The following is a 20828-nucleotide window of genomic DNA, read 5'->3' as shown; positions in this document are numbered from 1 at the left end:
TTCTGTTTTCCACAGTTTCAGAAGTGCTCTGAGGAGGGTGCCTAGCATTGCCAAATGTATGCCTGCCATTAGCCTGTGTTTGAGGGTGACTCTAGACCCTTCCTTAACCAACAGGGAAAAAGTTCTCAGTTCCAGTGTGCCTTACAGCTAACAATCCCACAGTGCCCTTTTTTGCCCAAATCCAGGTTGGGGAAACTCTTCTCCCCTTGTGCAGAGCCTGTTTATTCATTTGAGTTTTATATAGCGCTGGCTAGACCCAAGAGTATCAGAGAGCTTTACATGTTTTGAGAATAAGTTTTAAAAAGTACATGATGAAAGTCAAATGGGCTTCGTCATATAAAAATATATAGGACACAGAGTATTAACGTAGACCACAGTAAGGATACAGTGATATATATGAATCATGCAATTGGGTACAGGGGAATGGGATAGAATTAGAGTCTGTGTAGTCAAATAGTCAGGGAATTTTGTTAAAGAGGGTTGGGTCTTAAGGAGACGGTAAGTCATTGAGTGCTTTTAGGTCTCACCTATGCAGCGCATGGGACCTTTTGGAATCGATCAGCTTTTTGAGCAAAAACGTGCACGTTTTGCATTGCTTTGTATTGCAACGCATGCACGTTTGGCGTTTCCCTTGTGGGAGCGAGCAGCGGTGCCATGTGTTAGCAATTATCGCGCTCGCTCCCGCAAGGTAACTGCTGCATTCCCTACTCTCGGCCAAACTCCCCCCCACCCCCCCACGTGTTTCAATTAGCAGAGCAGCTGGCTATGGGAGTGAAGTTGTCGATGCGCCGACGCTGCCCCTCTTTCATGAGCTCTTCCTGGTTGTGAGTTTCACTATCACATGACCTGTCGGGGAGGAAGTGAGAGCCCGGCAGCAGCCCTGCGACGCCAAGCAGAGGGAGGAGGGAACTCCGGACCGAAGTTTGTGCGGAGCATGAACAGCGACCTCACCGCCGCTGGCCAGGTGAGCTGCCTCGGGCCCCTATCGGCATTCCGCAGGGTCCACCGACTTCAGCTCACAAAAGGCACATGGTGGGTCCTGGTTTTCAACGGGATACCCTTTTTAGCTCCCAGGTCGTCCTTCTTCGGCCCACGCGGGCCTTTACCTCAGTCCCACGCCCTGGTCGTAGCTGAAGAATCAAGCTTTAGTTCGCAGTCACCTCGTGCCCACTCCAGTCGAAGGATCTGAGCTGCAGCCGGGCCGTGGAAGGGGTTTGGGTGGCGGGTAGGCTGGGACGAGGGCGCTGAGCCCACGTGTGTCTTCTCTGCAGTCCATAGATGCTAGCAGTAGCTTCAGTCTGTGGGATGTCCTGGTTGTACTCTGCAGGGTGTTCCGACATCACTCCGCAGGGTGTCGCGACTGCACACCGCAGGATGTCCCGACTTGCACTCTGCAATGGTGACTGACTGCATAGCACTGAGTGGCTGACTGGAGAATCCTAACTGCACCCCAAGGGGGGTGACTAAACTCGGGAAAAGATTGCCATGGGGCTGTAAGCAGGGAAGCAGGGGAGACTCATGGGAGGATAAAGATAAGGCGGGCAGAGGGAAGATGGGGAGCTGTTCACCTGTCATCAGCGGGCGCCAGGCTCACATCGCTTAACGCTGCACTGGTCTCCTGCTGCTCCCAGATATACACAGCCACCATGGCACCTTCGGCCCTGGTTTTCCCGTAGGCCACCCCAGGAGGGGCAGGGTGCTCGGAGTACCCTTACAGGACCAGAGAGAAGAGCACCACAGGCTGTCTCTCTGCTACTCTGCACCGCTGAAGATGCCAGTGGCATACCATGTTGGGTGTGGAAGTTTCAGAGCTGTCCAGGCAGCTCAGCTGACACAACAAGTCAGCCATCTTAGGTGAGGAAGACCGTCAGCTTTCCGGTGGTCCAACTATTCAAGTACACCCAACTATCCGTAACTCCCGGCAGCGTTCGTATTAGAGTAATATTAATTTGTCCTCTGCAGCTAACAATGCATCATCAGGTGACAACATGCAGGAAACTTGGTGTCTGTAATCTGTTCGGAGTCAACAAATTGACTTTCTTGGGTGGGGATATCACTGAAGGTGTCACATCCTTCAGGCACAACAGGTTGGCCATGTAGAGTTGGGAAGCTCGGCATCCAGTGTGACACATCTGCGCCCATTTAAAAGCTAGGCAATGGTAATTTCTGTCTGCTGTTCAATACACGAGTGACAGAAGGGGGGAAGAGCTAAAGCAGTATCGGCCGGCGTAATCAAGTAACAATCATTGGCATAGCCAATAGGTCTCGCCTTTGGGATCTTATAAGTGTTTAGCCATGCAACAGTTGATGTTGTTGCACCAAGGATATTGTGCTGCATCACTAAATACTTATAAGGCCCCCAAAGGCGTGACCTATTGGCTATGCCATCCCTTTTTTATTAAGCAGTTGTTGATTAATAGAGATTTGAGGTGACGTTTGAAGCAAGAAAAGGAGGGGTTGCAACGTATGTCCTTAGGTAGTGAGTTCCAAATCTTGGAGGCATTTCTAGGGCAGGCGCAATCCTGCGATGATTTCTTTTTGAGTTTGAGAGGTATGAGAAGAAGGAAGTTGGAGCATCTCAGAGCCCAGCTCTCGATAATTTAGATTCTAGATCCTGTGTGCCCACCCCAGAGGTGTGGCCAGGGAAATAATCAACCCCTCCTCTTTGGTTACTTCAAACCACTTCTGGGATAACAGAAGGCAATGCCCAGGGGTCAAATAATATTTGTCTGTGACAGGGTAGGCTTCTGGGGGAACAAAAGGCAATGCCTAATTGTCACCTTATATTTGCCTCGGTGTCAGCTAATATTTGTCTATTCCAGGGTGGGTGTCTTTGAAGTCCTGGGCACAGCTGAGAGGGTCATACTGCCAAAGGAACAGAACACCTCCCCACACCCAAGGTTTTGTCTCAGCTCTTGGAGCATGTTCACACTTCATCAAGGGGGCTATTAAGTACCCGGGTGACAGTTGGAGCCCATGAAAAATGGCCTCCAGAGGCATTAGGCAGGGAAAATATAACTTTCTAAAAGTACCTTGTCCAAAATATGTATCACAATCAGAATTTACCAGTGAATTGGGCTTGCAATACATAGCTTAAAAAGTCCAAAATGAAATTTGTAGATATTTTCTGGCCAGAGATGTCATAATAAAATGTAATATTGTATCTCTTTGGAGCCTTTTCACTGAGAAGACATGTATACCATTACACTTTTACATGTCCTACATTTAAATGAAAAGCTGCTTGCCTTATGGGCAGTATGAGTTACTTAGTTGTTACATTTTAATATGTAAATAGAAGATGTAGGCCTTTCAAAATGGGTTATTTGAACAGGTCGAATTTGCAGTTTTGAAGCTGCATAGCCAGACTACAATGGTAGGCCTGCAGTCCGGTTTGCACTGTCACTGTAGTGGTTGGTGCAATGGGTGCTGCAGTCCACTAGTAACATGTAACTTACATGCGCTTGGTACACTTTGTACCATGTACTAGAGACACGTAGGTAAATTAAATATGTCAATTTGGAGTTTAGCCAATGTCAACATGTTTTGGGGGTCATACCACATGCACTTGTGCCGGATTCTCTGCATCCCTGTGCACAGAGTCGAAACAACAGCAGAATCCATCCAAAAATAAATGGGTGTGATCATGCAAGGAGAGGCATTTTCCTACTGTAGAGGATTATGCTGAGGCCAGTTATTAGATTGGCTATGAAAGAATATGGGAGTGTTTGAGAATGCTTGCAAATTAGGCGTAGATTGTAAAGGCCTGAGGAGTAGGACAGTTGCTTTCAGAAGTTGGGGATGTGGCCGTTGGTGAATGGGAATTGAAGGGTGAGAAAGGACTATTCTATTTGTACTGTGACAAGGGGCATGGGGACGTGGTGGGCAGAAAATGCAGTAGGTGGACATTTTGTAGACATGTAATGGGAAGTATAGGTGAGGACTAACAAGACAGATGAAGGATGCTGAAGTACAGAAGGAACAAAAGCAGAGGAGGAGGTTGAAATTACAGAGTGAGGATCAGGGTGGGGGAACACTGTTCTGTCTGAAGTGGCGAGCAATGGGAAAGTAAGATGGGATGAAAAAAGGAGCAGAAGACATGGGCAGCAGTGCAGAGGCAGAAGGGGGAAGAGTGACTACAGGAAGTGAAGAGTTGACTAAAAGCCTAAAGAGGGAGGAGTCCACCCGGGAAGGAGAAAGTAATTGTTGTTAGGATATAACAAGATGTGCTAAAATAACGTACTAAAAAGATGGGAGTAGTAATACTTCACAGGATTGGAACTGGCACTATTGTAGTAATTGTATCATGTAGTAATATAACACTAACCCAGTGAACATTGTGGGATCTGACTAGAGGCTCTAAAAAACATGTATTGGTAAATATTCAAATAATCACAAATCAAAAAATGTCAGTCATTAACAACAACACAAAACCACAGAATGAGTACTTTGCTGCACTGAAACCTATGTCTTGGAAACATCCAACTCCTAAGAGAAATATATTGTCCAAACTCCTTGTTGTTATTGTTGCTCCATAAAGTTTTCATTCCCAAATTTGATTTATGCATTTTATAATTTAGTGCTTTGATTTAGGTTTTCTTAACAAAATTATGGAGGCACTTTCGTGGGTGACATTGGTCACTGGAAGGAAGAAAGTCCCTGAACTATTGTGCAGTTGTACCATTCCTGGTGTGCCCTGAAATTAGGGGTACCTACACCTACCATATAGTCTGCTTTGTGTCATTGAGAACATGGAACTGAGTGCTGACAATTTCTTGTTTGCTGGGAAAAAAAACCTGAAGACCCTACTGAAGCCCCTCTGGCTTTCTTTGCTGTTGTTGCTGTCCCTGCCTTCCTGGAAGCCTCCAGCCAGCAAAAGGAGTCCACCTATGAGTGTCCACTAAAGTCCGCTTTACCCCTCATCAGAAATGGGAGGAGGGCTGCCTCAAGGTACCACTGCTCCATTTGTAGGCAGGCTACTAGTGGAGTGGAGTAGTGACTCGGCCTAGTGAGCACACTCCATCGCTGCTCTAACTTTTATTGTTTTGCTTTTCATTTTTCCGTGATTTTTTAACCACCATTCTAGATCAAGGAGGGCATCTCGAGTTCAGTGTAAGCCCTGTGGGACTGTGGGCTTGTGAACCCTTTCCTTGAAAGAGCGAAAGTGCAGCTCTTCATCATCAAGTGTGGTCCTTCTTAAGCGAAGAGCCACTGTCCTGGAGCCTGCATCCACCATATCAAAAGAAATCCCCACTTTAAGAGACTGACATTGTCCAACCATAAACCAAGAGATAGACTTTTCGACTCTCATACTGTAACACACTCTCTCTGTTGCAATTTACTGCTGCACTGCATTGAAACTGATACTTAGTTTCTCTTTGTTTCAGCCTCTTTTTAGTGTTTTGGATTTGTAGGCTAGCAAATATTAGTGTGTGAGCCCAAATACCAGTTCTGTAATCTGCATTTTACATTTCTCAACCATGACTAGTTTGAAAACATTGTTTGAACCATTCCATTCTTACTATAAATCTACCTACAGATTTATAGTAAGAATGGAATGGTTCAAACAATGTTCTCAAACTAGTCATGGTTGAACTAGTCATGTGTTCAGTTTCACGTTTTAAGGTGCGTTCCGGTGTTCAGAATCATTTAGGGATCACAAACAGAACTAATTTGTTTTTATAGACATCAGCCATGGTCCTTGTATTTTCTCTGCATTGTTGTGTCTTGATGTTTGTGTGCCTTTTACCATTTGACTTCCAATTCTATTGAAAAGAGTTTTCAATATTTAGAGATATTACAAAAATGCTGTGTACTTACAAAAACTCAGAGCTCCGGCCCCACATTTATATCTTTTAGCTACTGTGATAATTGCGATGCAATGTACCTCCCTACACCATCTCCTTTGAGTTAGGTCTGAACTGTATGTCTACTAACTACTTCACTGAGAGTTTAGAAAACCTGTAACATGAACTTTTCCTCACACACTAAAGGGGTCATTAGTATGGCGGGCAGATCGCCACTGCAGGTCGGGCGGTGGCGATCCACCCCCCAAAACACCCTGCCGGACAGCCTGTTACCCCCCGCCACATTAGCATGGCGGGGGGTACCGCAGCGGACGGAAAGATCGTCCGCCGCTTTTTCCGCCAGTAGGCAATCGTCACGATTGCCTACCGGGCAGAAAAGGCCCATAATATGGTGGCGGTGCCTTGCAGGCACCGCCATCCATATTAGTATGAGGCATTTTCAATGCCTTTCCATGGCGGAGACTCCGCCATGGAAAGGCATGCAGAGTTCTCTTTGTTGGCCCGTTGCGGGCCCCCAGGGGGGTGGGGGGCTGCACTTAGGGGGGTACCATGGCATGCAGAAGGTGGCAGACACCGCATGGTGCCTGTCACGTTGTACATGCCAATGCACAACATGCATGTATTGCATTGTGGTGGGTGCCCTGGCTACTGGGGAACACCAGCACTCTCAGCTTAAGTTTTGCTTATTTGTGAATCTGTTTTCTAACCTCAGAGAAAAAGACTGACAATCAGTTGATACCCTGTGATTCTTTAGCAATGCCTGTCTTCATACAATTCTCTGCTTTTGCATGCACCCGTTCTTTTGTTCATCACTCCAGTCCAGCACAAGCAAGAACGGATCAAATGGTCCGAGCATTCTACAGAATAATAAACAATGGAATGAGCTGCAGATGTAATGCTATTCTTTTCCTTCCAGTTGAATGACCACCCAGTGTCTGCTTCTTTTTAGATTTAAGATGTTATAAAGTGAATTGTATGTTTTTTTGTCTGCCTCCTGTGATTTCATCATAGCAAAAAATGCTGTGTAATCACAATGCTTATGATATTATCAAGATCAACGTTCGTGTGATAGAACTTCTCCTGGTGAGATCAACGGGTCAAAAGGTGGCATGTCAGTGTGCAAAACGCATACACATTAATGCAAATGTTGCATTCAAGTTTGAAATCAAAATGAAAAATGTATTAAATTGCATTAAATTGTAATTAATGTTAAAAGTGGGTATGTTGAAGATCCTTTGGCACATCAAAAACGTTAATTACATATTATAAATTTACAACTAAGGCTTACTGCTTTTCGAATTAATAACTAAAACATTCCTTGCACTGTCGAATCACCCATTCCGTCTTAGAATGTCGGCAATGCATCCTGTCTCAAATAGATAAACCTACAGCACATTTCTGTTTAATAAATTAGGTGTTTAAAATTTAAAAAAGAAATGTATAGAAACTGAAATTACTTTCCCCTGGCATACAATCAATGCAAACTACAGAAAATAAATATTTAACGTATATTGTAATCGAAAAGTAGAGGACACGCTTCTCCCAGCTTGTCATTTCAATAAAACCGTAGTCTTGCAACACCACTATGTAGTCAGAAAAGTGGCAAGAGTGCATAAGTAGGGTCGTTTCCTCCAAATAAATAAGATCTGTAACTTAAAGCAATAGCATATTGTTGGTAACATTAGTGAGATACATACACGTATAGATACTGTAACTATTTGTCCAGCATTGGCCTTTGTGAAATAGTTTTGAAATAATGTGAATCTCATCCATTGATTCATTAGAGACTAATAACGAATATACAGCGAAAGCATCTTATGTGACATCACAAATAAATTATCTGTATTCTGCAAAAACACCCACATGTGCAGTTTACACAACTGTATATATATCCACAAGGAAGATAGATAACTACCACCAAACTGCATTAAGTTATTTACTTCCATCAGGTTTGCATCTGTATTTTGTTTCTGTAGGAGGAGGGAGTGTTTTGGGCGAATTGAATAAACCCATATTAATTTCCCCAGCAGTCTTGGCTGTTTCAGTTTATTTGAACTCACAGACCCTCATTATGAGATGACCGGAAGCTGCATGGGGAGATTCTTCGGCCGGAATTAATGATTCCGGACATCACATCTCTGCACCTATGGTGTGCCATCACATGTTGGAGATCCAGAGTGGGGAATAATATGTGAAACCTGAATTATTGCGGCAGAGACTGCAGGTTTTTCCCCATTCCACAGGTCTTTTTTGCTGGCATTTTCCAATTGCTCTGAAGAGGTGGAAAGTGTCCAAAAATCTTTGTTGTTTTAGTAGATGCAGTTCCGCAGATGGTAAAACCAGCCCCAGTTTTTCCACACATGGTAGTCCGAGGTGTGGCAACACTGGGCCACTCACATAAGCTAGAGGAATATGACTCATTACTACGCGAGTCATTACATCGCGTACCTTCACAACGCGGCCGTTACAACGACCGCGTTGTTACCATGCAATGCCATTACTACGCAAGTCATTACATCGACTTTCTGTAGATGGCGCGCTAACATTAGAAATTTATAATTTACTTTTCCAACTCCAGCCTACGCAACAGTAGGGAAGGTGTTGGAATAGGAAACTATACTATTCCTTATGTTAGCGCGCCATCTACTGCAAGTTGATGTAATGTAAATGTAAATTGATACTTGTATAGCGCACTACTCACCCGCAAGGGTCTCAAGGCGCTTGTACGAATACCGCTGTGGAAGTCATCCTGGCTTTCCCTGTGAGGCATCCACTCCTGGGCACCCCCAAGGTGGAGGCCAGGCATCCTTAGCGTTGTGGGGGCCGTTGTGGAGATTAAGCAAGCTATTGCCCAGAGTTGCAGAGTGGGACTCCATGATTGGAATGGCACCGAGGCGAGAATGATCAGGTCCGTGGAATTTTGAGCCCAAGACCCGCCGAGGCGGGGAATTGAACCCTGGTCCCGGGCTAGACCTCTGCATCAGGGTCTGCCGCTCTAATCATTGAGCCACACTTCTGTAATGCGTTGCGTAGGAACGGCAATGCGTGGTAACAACATGGTCATTGTAACAACCGCGTTGTAATGACATCACGGTGTAATGACCGCGATGTAAAGGTTGTTTCCCAAGCTAGCGTGGTATAACCTAGAACATACCACTCTCTGTGGCTCGTAATGAGGTCCACAATGTTTGGAGAAGTAAAACCATGTAAAATCCCCTAGAATTGAATGCACAGCAATATACTAGACTAATCATTACCAAATGAGACTAAATATTATTTAAGATGTTTTCACTTAGATGTAAGATCAATTACTTCTCATGATTCAACAAGTATCTTAAACCCCCATGTGTAATACTAAGTTATTCTATGAAAAAGCAAGTATCGATTTGTCTCTTCTCTTTCACACTTCTTACAGTGTTTTGGATATATCTGTACCTCAAGTGGGGTAACATCACATCAAATTCATTATTTTGAATACTCCACTTAACTTTTAACTCCTTCCGTCAATAAGCCTGTACACATTTCCACAAAATATTATCTATTTCTCCCTGTCTCTCTCCTGCTCTTTGTCTCTCATGCGCATTCATGTGATGTGTTGGACTTACGGACACTCTAGGTCTGAAGATCTGTTGTGCATTCACTGTTATCACCTCTGGACATGTGGTCTGAAAAATGGCAATCTTGTGGTGGTAAAGTCAGCCTACATGCCTCAGTGTGCTGGTCTCTGTAGCTTGCAGTGAAGAGTGCAGGGGGACTCATTTACATGCTACGCTGTTTTATTAACTTACTAAACTTCTGGGTGGCATTATATGAGGCTGGTGGATATTATGCCAGATGATCATTAACACATATAGTGGTAAGTTGGTAATTTTTGTGAAAAGTCACTTTACTCAAACAAGTTAAATACACCAAATACCACAAACCTTTACCCCAACATGTTTTTAGCATTAGATATTGGAAACTTGAATCCTTAAGCGATATCCTTCCAAATATAAGTTAATCCAAAACAAGTTTTCAAGTTAAATAGGATGAGGAAAATTGAAAACTTTTCCCATAAATATTTAAGAAAGTAATTTTTTGAAAATTAACTGAAATTATGCATAGTAAGTGAAATATACTTGCCCAATATCATGCATAGAAATTGAAAGTAAGGGCATATTTTGTTAAGCAAAAAAGGTTGTGTGCCACACATTAGTTTCACAATTCTCACAAGATGTTTTCTACTCCAATCTTCAATTATCATTTGCATTAGAACTCACCACAGAAACATCAAGCAAATGCAGTAAAGGGCCTTCACTTCATCTAGCAAGACTAGAGAGACAAGGAGATATGGTTTTATTTAGCTATTTCTAAATAGCAAGCGACTGCATTTATCAGCCAAGTAGAGCTACTACCAAGAAGAAATTGATGATGCTAGTTTGATTCCAATGTATTCATCTGGAATATTATTCTATTATAGGGTGATATGAAGCACATTTTGGTGGATCCCTCTGTATTTTTGGAGAGAGAAGGTACTAAAATGTTCATCTTTAAAGGTCGAGGGTAATTCTTCTTGACAAAATGACCTTTTGCAACAGTGAAGCCACTTCAGACTGGAAGTTTTTAAATATTTCAACAGGTATTCAGTCGTTGCTGGCTGCTTCATAGTTTGATAATGACTTTATTGTTTGGTTAATTCGGTTATATAACATAATATTGACGACCATAATATCGATTCACCACATTATCGGAAACAAACACTGTTTATCAAAAAATTGCCATCCCATACTTAAGCAAGGAAAACACAAATATTAATAACAAAAAAACGCTCTCAAAATACATAAAATAAGAAATATTGATAACTCATTAAATACATGTAAAATAAATAAAACATCGGAAACACATTGTTAAGAAAAATATTGCCTAAAAAAGTAGAAATAATATAATACAATACAAATGATTTTTAACATCCCAATAACATATACGAGATACAATCATACAAAAATATATACACTAAAATTCAATTATATTTAGGACCTAGTTTCCATAGGAATAGCACTTCCATTTCGGCTAACTTTGGAGCCGTTTGATGAATCTTCATGAAATTTAAAAAAACTAGCATACAACTCACTTCAGCTGCTGTCTGAAAAGTTTTGGGGTGATTTTTTAAGTTGGGCTCTGAGAGAAAGGAGGGTCCCAAAATGCATTTGCCCCTTGCTATTTCCCTTAGGGATTTTGAACACGACTACAGCTCGAACTGCTGAATGGAATTACACCAAATTTGGCAGAAAGCTAGCTGTTGGTCCAGAAAGATCAGTTTTTTTTGCAATTTGGTGTAAAATCCGCACAGTAGGTTTGGAGTTATTAAAAATAATGTTTACAGACATCTAAGGACGTAAATCCGACAAATCTCTTGGTGAGTTCTGATTGGCGGCCATCACTTCAACCAAGAAGTGTTGACTTGCCTAAGTCCCAAGAAAAGATGGCAAAAACACCCATAAGGGGGCAGAGTAGGAATACCCTGACCCCCTAGGGCAGTTGGTGGGGCCCGATAGGGACCCCGCTGTAGGCCCAAAAAGTTTTTTTTTTCAAATTCCACCAAATTTGCAGAGGATCAGCAAGAAAATTAGAAGAAAAAGAAGCGTGGTTACCTGTGCTTGCTTTTTTTATTGCACCCGGGTGGGCCAGATCCTGGGAGGTATCTATTTATTTATTGGTGAAGGGGGTGCACGTGGCTACCCCTCCAAGGCCAACTTTGGCCCCAGGGACCCCAGGCCCAGCCAAATTTGAAAATGGGGAGGGGGGCTGCTTGGCCCTACTCCCTGGGCTGTTTTCAGCCCCTGTGTCCCCAACCCCTGGGGTCTGGCTGTCCACAGAAAAGGGAGAGGGCCTGGCGGCCTCCCTCCCAGAGCCAATAATGGCCCTAGGGACCCCATCATCCAGGGCCGGTACCAGCTACGTTCCAGGGGGCACCATGTTTGCTCTCACTTGGTGGGAGCAATTTAAAGCTTCCGTCAACCATGAGCAAACACTAACACTACCAGCAGAGGCGACCATGAAAAATGCTCCCACCCACTGGGAGCAAACTTTAAATCTGTTTCCCTGCCCTCTGTGAAACAGATGATAACATTGCTCCTGTCTGAAGAGAGCAGCATTTTTAGATTTTCCCTGCAGGCGGGAGCGATGCCGGGTCCTGCTGGAGGCGGGGAGGCGACTGGGGCAGCGGGGAATTTGGGGATACCCCACAGTCCCCAACAATGGTAAAGGGGGTGCCCTGGGTGGGCTCCAGAGCACCCACCCTTTATTGGCCAGTCCCCGGGAGATGCGCTGTATTTGGCCCTGAGGACCTCATCCCCCAGTTGTAGTTAGCTCAGGTAACTACTACTGCTGAATTCCTCTGGTTTTGTGTGAGTAAAATGTCAGCCTAATTATAACGCCCCTGAAACCTTTATTTTTTTCAGTGAATTTCTAAGGTTTTTAAAATTCCATTGCCTAACTATAACATCCCTGTAACTTTTGGCTTTTTCAGTGAATTTGTACGTTTTATTTAAATGTATTTCCTAACTGTAATTTGTTGAGGTTTCATTTATATGAAATGAGCATCATGCCAGAATGAATCCTGCCCTGAGTATTTATCCAAGAAGAGGCCACCCTTTTGTGCAACACCTCTACCCAAGTGGAGTACTTTCTACTGGCTAATTAGTAAGTCCTACCTCGTTGGGTAAATGTATAGTGCATCTCCTACACTACAGCTACATTAAGGACACAGAGGAAATGTCTCCAGTGACCTTGGGTGTCTTTAACTTTGCCTCCTTTCACTCACTAGGGCCTGCCCCGGGGAGGTGGCAGTCCTTGGGGGGTCCATGAGGCCCCCCTGATTTATCTAGCAAAAGCCCCGGGTGGTGGCGGTTCTCGGGGAACAGGGGGGTCCATGAGACCACCCCCACTTCTATTACTATCTATGAGCCTGCATGCCCCGGGATCTGGCCCACCTGGGGGCTAAATAATAGAGTAGCGCAGGAGCACGCAGTTGCCCTGCCTAGGTCCTTCTGAGGCCTTCCCCCCTCCCCGCCAAGAAGCCTAGGAGGTCAGGCTAGTCCTACCCTAACTTCTCTTTTTTTGAAGTGTTGGCAGCCAATCAGATTTGAGCACGGGGACTGTCGGAACCTCGGAGGATCCAAGTCCCTATATATACCATTGGGGATTTTCCCTAATATTTCCAAAACTACTGAACGGATTTACACCAAATTACAAAAAAGCAACTTCCCTGGATCCCTGGACCAATATTTACCTCCTGCCAAATGTGGTGTAATTCTGTTAAGCAGTTCGGGCTGTAGCCGTGTCTAAAGGTCCTATGGGAATTAACCTGGGAAACGTATGTTTTTTGACCCCTCCCCCCCATTTTTCTCAGCCCCCACCTTGACGGATCACCCTGAAACCATCCATGTTCAACAAAAATGACAGGGGGGCATTTTTTTTGAAAATTTCATGAAGATTCATCAAATGATGCCAAAGATATAGGCAAGTCAAAAAAAGCTTTTCCTATGGAAAATAGGTCCTAATTAAACTACCTACTGGTGACCACTAATAGGTAATATTTATATAAAAAGAAATCTTAATTAGTGTCCACCATTTAAAGAACAAACTGAAGGGGGGTGTGGCTAACTGCCGAAGATGGCGGTCGCATAAGCCGAGAGGTCCCAGACTGAGCCCTGGATTCTGCCCTTATCTGCTACATATTGGGACATCCTTGGCAGTGCGGCTTGCTAATGGTGCCTCCTGCCCCTGGTGGACCTGGCTATGGTGTCGGCTCACTGTGAGAGGCTGCTTGGAGATCTGAGCAGTGCCCGAGATGTGCCGCGAGGGAGGCTTCCATATTGGTGAGGGCCTGTGACCGCGGCTCGGGCTGCTCGCTGCGGTATCAGTGTCTGCTGTGACTGGTCTGGTTGGATAATATGCCCCTAGTGTGCTGGGAGCAGCTGCCCTTGTGGAGCCGGTGTTGACGGGCTGGAGGAGGAGTGTCGGGGGGCCTGCAGTGTGTTGATCGGCCACATATGAGGTGCATGCGGGGCATAGGGGTTCTAAGAGTGGGGCAGCGCTGTGTTGGCCATGAGCATGTGGTGTTGGGACAGTAAGTCTTCTGCATGTCTCTGGAGAGAGTGCTTCCACTCCCTTATGCTGATCTACAGGCAAGTTACTTAAAAGCTACTTATGGTTTCTAGGTCCCTACCTCAGTGAGCCTGACCATCATACATGTCCACTGAGGGTTTCCCTGTTTACATGGATTTAGACCCTAAAGCTTGGCTCTGAGGTCGAGGGGCATACCTAATGTACCCCTATTTTTCAGGGAGTGGCTACTGCCCTCTCTACCCAGGCTGTGGTAGATTGACAGTGGTGGCGGCAATAAATCTATAGTCAGGAGGGGTGAGTCACTAGCCACCCTCCTGATCAAGTCTTTGCAGTTTCCCCCTTGCCTGGTGTCCTGCTGCCTTTGTATACCTGACGTGTGTTTGAGAGCCAGTGGGTGGACTGGGGAGGGATGGTGAGTTGAGTAATTGTGTGTAATGCAAGCTGTTCTGCTGGATATCCCAGCTCCTCTGTGCCCCTCTCAATTCCTTGGAGAGGCCTGGTGGGCTGGGGTAGACACTCAGCTCTTATCTGGGTTTAGCTGTACTAACTCTGCTAAAAAGGACCCCCCCCCCCTCGGTCAGTGGCTCCTGATCTGGAGTTAATTAAAATTCCTCTGTAGGGAATAGCATGGGTTGCTACAAGGGCAGACAGTAAGTCATCCTGTGCATGTTTTGGTCTTGCATTGAACACACCATGAATGGTTTGTGATTGGAGGTGTAATCATGATTAAAAAGTATCACACCCTCTGATTGGATTAGCCTATCAATCAGAGGTGATAAAAGCTGGCCTTAGTGATCAGCTGTTGTTCAAGACTGGTCTATGACTGAAGAGGCGGCTCACTCAGGTCTGTCCAAAGGAAGCCAGCCGCGGCCCACGGTGTGAAGGCAAGATAAGACAATTGCTCACTGCATCTGGAACTTGAGGAGGTTGTCTCTTTGGCTAATGGATTCTGCTGGAAAGGAATGTGCCAGTTTGATGAGGAGCATCAGCAGCACTGGGGAGAGGACCAGCTGTTTCTGTAAGGCTTGTTTTGCTGGTGCTTTGAACAAGGACATTGCAGAGTTCTGCACAAGGAGGAAATGAAGCTTGCAGCACATCAAGGGAGACAGAGAAGGGGAAGCTTGATCCCAATCCTTGAAAATGAGATCGCTTTGCCCAGACCCCCACCCCTGCGCGAGCCTGTACAAGCAGTAGCTGGGGAATAGAGGCCAGTGAAAAAGGCCCTCCCACCATTCTTTTTGTGATATCTGGGGGTATCAGGGTGAACTGGCACTCTGTCCAGCACTATCCTCCTAAAAATAGCCAGTGGCTACTGAACTAATGGGACTCCAGTAAACTGTGCCAAGACATCAGGCACCTGTGATCTGATCCCTGATGCCACTGAAGCAGTGTCCTCCTTAAGGACGGGAGGGCACTTCTGTTGCTTTGGGGTGGAAGTTATAGGGCTGATCAAGCACCTTTGACTTCACATCATATGCTGAAACTATATTCTTTCAATCCAAAGATGGGTATCAAGGCTCTTGCGAATGAGAGCAACCCTGTGCAACATGGTCTGTAAGATGCAATGCTAATTGTGTGTCTTCATGTTAACTGTGTTTTTATAGCGCTTGATGTATAGGCGCTATAATACTGGTAATAACCATGGCCCAAAGGGTTGTAGAGACATCTGGTTTTCACTGTTTATCCTAGTTTTATGTGCAGTATAATTATCTTGTGTGTATTAAAGTACTGTTCTTTTATAAAAAGTAAAGCACAGACTGGACATTGATGTTATCAGCTGGTAGTATGATGTGCACTGTATTCCGAATGTCTAACCCCACCTCACCTCCATGTGTAAGCCTTAGATTGCATGGTCTCACTGCCCTGAGAGAGTTAAGTGCTGGAGAGGAGTACTTGGTTATCCACTTTTGGCTCCACTAGCACTGAGGCCCCAGGATACCAGTGGGGAACACTCCAGTTTATGCGATTGGAGCGCAGTAACCACTGAATGCCCTGGTACCCAGGAAGCTGCGTCTAACAGCATGGTAGCAATTAGTTTGGCCCCTCCCTGCAACCATTACCTGGCCTCAAGGCTGCCGTGGGGTTGGCTGCCAGCCATGCAGCGCGCTCAATGATTACGTGGAATGGTTTCACCTGGCTTCTGGACGGCGGCTGTGCTACATGAAGAGATGTAATGCAGCAGCCTGCCGTGTATATGTGAATTGGCGGCCAGTAAGTAGATTGAGCTTGCGGTCCTTCTTAAATGGCCCTGACTTGTCAGTGATGTAGCATACACTGTGGCTGCTACGGACGGCATGAAGGCAATGCCTGAGCCACTGGTGCCCCCTCTGCAGTAAGTGAACGGACTCCCTCCCATCCCTGGCATTTTAATTTGTCATCCCAGCATGGAACCTCCTGGTAGAATCTTGGGGGATCACTTCTCGACGCTGGAGCCCTCTTGGGGGGGACTGTTATTGTCCCCCCTCTGCAGTCTGAGACTGTTCAATGCCTTGGTGGCTGTTGGTTGAGTGCGAAGTTTTCCAAAACTCCGCCTACGAAGCAGATGGGAGAACACCGGTGCAGAGGACACTTACCTTTGTGGCAAATCAGTGTCCTCTGTCCTGCTCCTGCTGCTGGGCCACCCTGGCTCCACTTCCGCTGCTTGTTGAGAATTTCAGGAAGAACTGCAGTGCGCATGGTGTACTGCGTAAAGGCATACCTGACCATGCGCACTGCAGTTCTTCCTGAAATTCTCAATGAGCAGCGGAAGTGGAGCCAGGGCAGCCCAGCAGCAGTAGCAGGACAGAGGACACTGATTTGCCATGAAGGTAAGTGTCTTGCTGTCTTTACTTTAAAGTTTAGACTTCTGCTATGTGAGAGGGGGCGGGCCGGGACTTTAGTGGGAGGGGAGGCTGGGGTTTTATCGGGAGGGGGTGGGGGGCCGTGTCTTTAGCGGGTGGGGGTGCGGGTGGCCAGGGCTTTAGCGGGAGGTGCAGGGTGGAGGGAAGGGCATGGGGTGGCACTCTGCCAGGCCACGGAACTCTGCCGAATTTCATAGAGTTACTGAATAACTGTGTGAAATTCCACGGAGTACCACTACACGAGCACCGCCCACCGCTAGTGAGAACATCAGCTGGGGAGATGCATCTGGATCCTACTGTCGGCTCTGATGCAAGGGTGGAGGCTTGAAGGAGTGATTGCTTTCTTCTGTGTCCTGCCGCTGCTATTGGGTGAATCACTGCTACAGAGATGTGTGGTGAGGAATTTGGGCCACACGTCTGCCCCTGAGACCCCCTCCGTACTGCTTACAGTGCTGCTGCATGCTTTCCTCTTTCACTGCCTGGTGCTGATCACTAATCAGAATGAGTTATAACAGAGCTAAAACTGTACAGCCTCTTGGCCTCACCTGCTCTCAATCTATCCCATCAGACAGCTCCTCCATGATGGTGACTGAGGACTGTATACCCACCACAATTGTAGCCCCTCCACTGGGCAAACTGGATGTCATATTGCAGGAGATACGTGACTCCACGGTAGCCATTTAGCAAAGACTTGGTGCAATTACCACTGATCTCAGTCTCCTTAAGGGCGATCATCGTAAACTGGTAGAAAGGGTAAAGACCAATGAAGTGGCCCCACCTCACTGACACATGAGCAGGCAGAGCAGACATCTATCATTGCCCAGCTCCGTAGACAGGTTACCATGCTTCATGAACGGGCAGAGGACACTGAGGGGTGAGCATGCGGGAATAACGTTTGAATCATTGGTATGCCAGAGAGGTTGGAGGGCCTCAATGCTGCTCAGTAGATGAAGGATTGGCTGTGGAGTGTGGTGGTGCCAATTGGCTTGTCAGAAATTTTCACAGTCAAGAGGGCGCACCGGGTCCCTGCATGGCAACCACCTACGGGCACACCGCCACACCCATTCATGGCCCGCATACTGAATTTCAAGGATCGTGATGTAGTCCTTTGATGCATCTGGGAGAATGCACCCATCATAATGGACAACATGCAGATCTCATCGTTTCTTGACTACATGCTTGCAGTCCAGCGATAGCATTCCTCCTACCAGACAGTCAAGCAAAAGTTGCAAACAGTAGGTCTGACATACACCCTCATGATCCCTGCCAAACCTAAAGTGCTACATAACTAGTGTGCCCTCTTTTTTGATACTCCAGTATCTGAATGGTATTTGGTGGAGCAGCAGGTTCCTAATTCCTATATACCCTGGGCAGCCGGCGCCTAAGGCTCAGCGGTCCTGCTCCCCAAGCCGTGCCCATTGTGGCTCCTTCTCCGCAGCAGGCCTGGGGAGCCAGAGGGTGGCACTTACATCGGTGACCTCCATTAGAGACCAAAGTCCACCGACCAGATCCTGTTCTTCACCTGGTAGTGTCTCAGACTACGACTTCTGCAGAACTATGCCATTATTTCCTTCAGTCATGCCACAGACTCCCAATGAAATCCTTTGATGACTATTGTGAGTACAGGAACATGGTGCAGTTCCCCCCAAATCCTGTGGCGTGGATTAGGGGGTGACCCCCTCTGGAGACACTGCCCTGTGCACAGCATTGGTCCCCATGGGTGGGCACGATGATATTCCTCTCAGTATTGGCTGGGTGTGGGACTATGATGCCTGTACATTGACATTGGTGGTATCTGTGAGCCTCCACTATGAATGACTTTGCCTCATTTGTGATGTGTAGTTATTGTTCTCACTCTATTCTTGTGTTCTGGATTCCGGGGCTTCAGGATTGGGTGGTTATTGGCCACTAGACGGTCCTTTCCTTCCACCTGTGGATCTATGGCAGGTCAAATGCTATGCACCCCAGTAGCGAATGCACACACTTTTATTTTGTTGTAATGTTTTTCTTACAGTTTTGGTAGAACAATGGATCTTTGCTGGACCTTGAATTTGGGGATTCTTTAAAGTTGGATGTCTAGTCTAGTCTCCAGGATTTATAAAGTGCATTTATGTTATTCAAACAAGATGGTTTTTAGAAATTTTCTGAAAGAAATCTTGGATTCTATCTTCCTTATATGTTAATTGAGAGCTCTCCGCAGCTTAGGAACAATGATGGGAAAAGAGCGGCTGCCAGCTCTGACTTTATTAAATCTAGGAACAATAAGACGTTGCTGGGTAGAAGATCAGAAATGTCTTGAAGGCTGATGAAATGTCAGGAGGTCTTGGGTCAGTGTGAATCCTTTGTTGTGTATTGCTTTGTGTGCCAGACAAAGCACTTTGAAGTGAATCCTCTTTTCCACTCGAAGCCAGTGCAGGGAGGTTCTGGTGGCTGTTACTGGCTGAAACTTAGGGAGGTTCCACACTGTGAGTGCTGCTGCATTTTGTATCATTTGTAGCCTTTTAATCACTGATTTGCGGCTGCTCAGGTATAAGGAATGTCCGTAGTCAAGGCGGGACATAATCAGGCCTTGTACTACAATTCTTCATGTGGAATCAATCAGTCATCTCACTAATTTAATAAGAGTGTGAGGAAGGCCAAAACAAGTGGCTGCTAATTTCTTCACTAGGGTTGCCATGGTGAGTCCCTTATCAATCCTGACCCCAAGACTTTTCACCTCTTCCTTAGGGGTGGGTTTACTGCCCATGCATATCGGCCAGTTCAGGCCTAACCATGGCGCTGAATGTTTTCCTGCTACCAGCACTACTGCTTTGCCTCCTTTTAATTTGAGGCTGCTGGCAGCCATTCAGTTCACTACATGATTCAGACACTTGTCCAGGAGAGCAGAGGTAGTGTCCATCTGATGTGAAAGATTTCAAATGATTTGGGGGTCGTTCACATAAGAATAAAACAGTAAAGCCATATTTTTTATAATCTCAGGCAAAGGACTTACATAAATGGTAAAACATGTCGGGCTGAGGGAAGAACCTTGTGGTAGCCATCAATCCCAGGAGAAAATATTAGATTGTTTATCCTCGTCAATAACTTGAAAGGTTCTTTTTTGAAGAAAGGCCACTAAATACTTTAGCGCTGTTCCAGAGATTCCTGCTTGTGTCATTTTCTTGATAAGTGTAAGATGGGAAAACGTATCAAAAGCAGCACTCTGATCCAGGATAATGAGAGCTGTGGATTCACCATTATCTAGGATGGTGCTTAGGTTTTTAGAGGCAGCTAGTAGTGATGTCTCGGTACAGTTTCCTGCTCTCTGTCCAGTTTGGGAGGGGTGTAAAATATCCTATAAATAGCTGGACCAAGCTTAATTTACAAATATTTCCAGGACTTCGCTTGGACCTGGCAGTAGGGAAATAAGGCAGTCATTTTAATTAAAAGGGGATTAGCATGTGCCTTTTTTAATAGTGCCTTTACTACAGCATGTTTCCATTCTGCAGGTACGGTGCCTGACTCTAGGGAACATTTTTAAATATCTGTAAGGGTGCGAGTGATTAATTCACCTCCCTTTAAAAAAATACATGGGGGGGCCGAGTCAATATGCGATCCTGATTATAGGAGAGAATCAGCTGTCCTCTCTGGGAATGTACACAGTTTCCCCTGAGTTGGCTGGTCCATCGATGTGGTCCTTTCATCTCCTCCCAGAGTTTGATGGACATTGTTGACATTGTATAGAAAAAACTGTCTAATTAATTGCAGCATTCATCTGATGGCGTGGGGTTATTGGTGCTCTTAGGAGTGGTCATTAAATTGTTTACTATTTTATACAGTTCTTTTGGAGGGTGTGGAGTAAACCAACGAGCTTTCCCTCCTGTAAGGGATGCCTTCCATGATTGAACAGGCAGCACCATGCTAGGAGTGTTCTGTATCCATTTTTTCAAATGTGCTGCATCTATTGTGTAGATCCCCTTCTAAGCCCAGGATAGTATCTGCAAGGAGAATATCCCAATTTGATGGATTTAGGTTGGACTAGTTGTGCTCGGTTTTGGCCTTATACAGTCTGGCAGATGTTATTAGATATGTTCAG

The sequence above is a fragment of the Triturus cristatus genome, chromosome 10 (genome assembly GCF_964204655.1).
Source record: "Triturus cristatus chromosome 10, aTriCri1.1, whole genome shotgun sequence".
NCBI lineage: Eukaryota > Metazoa > Chordata > Amphibia > Caudata > Salamandridae > Triturus > Triturus cristatus.
This window is presented reverse-complemented; position numbering follows the sequence as displayed.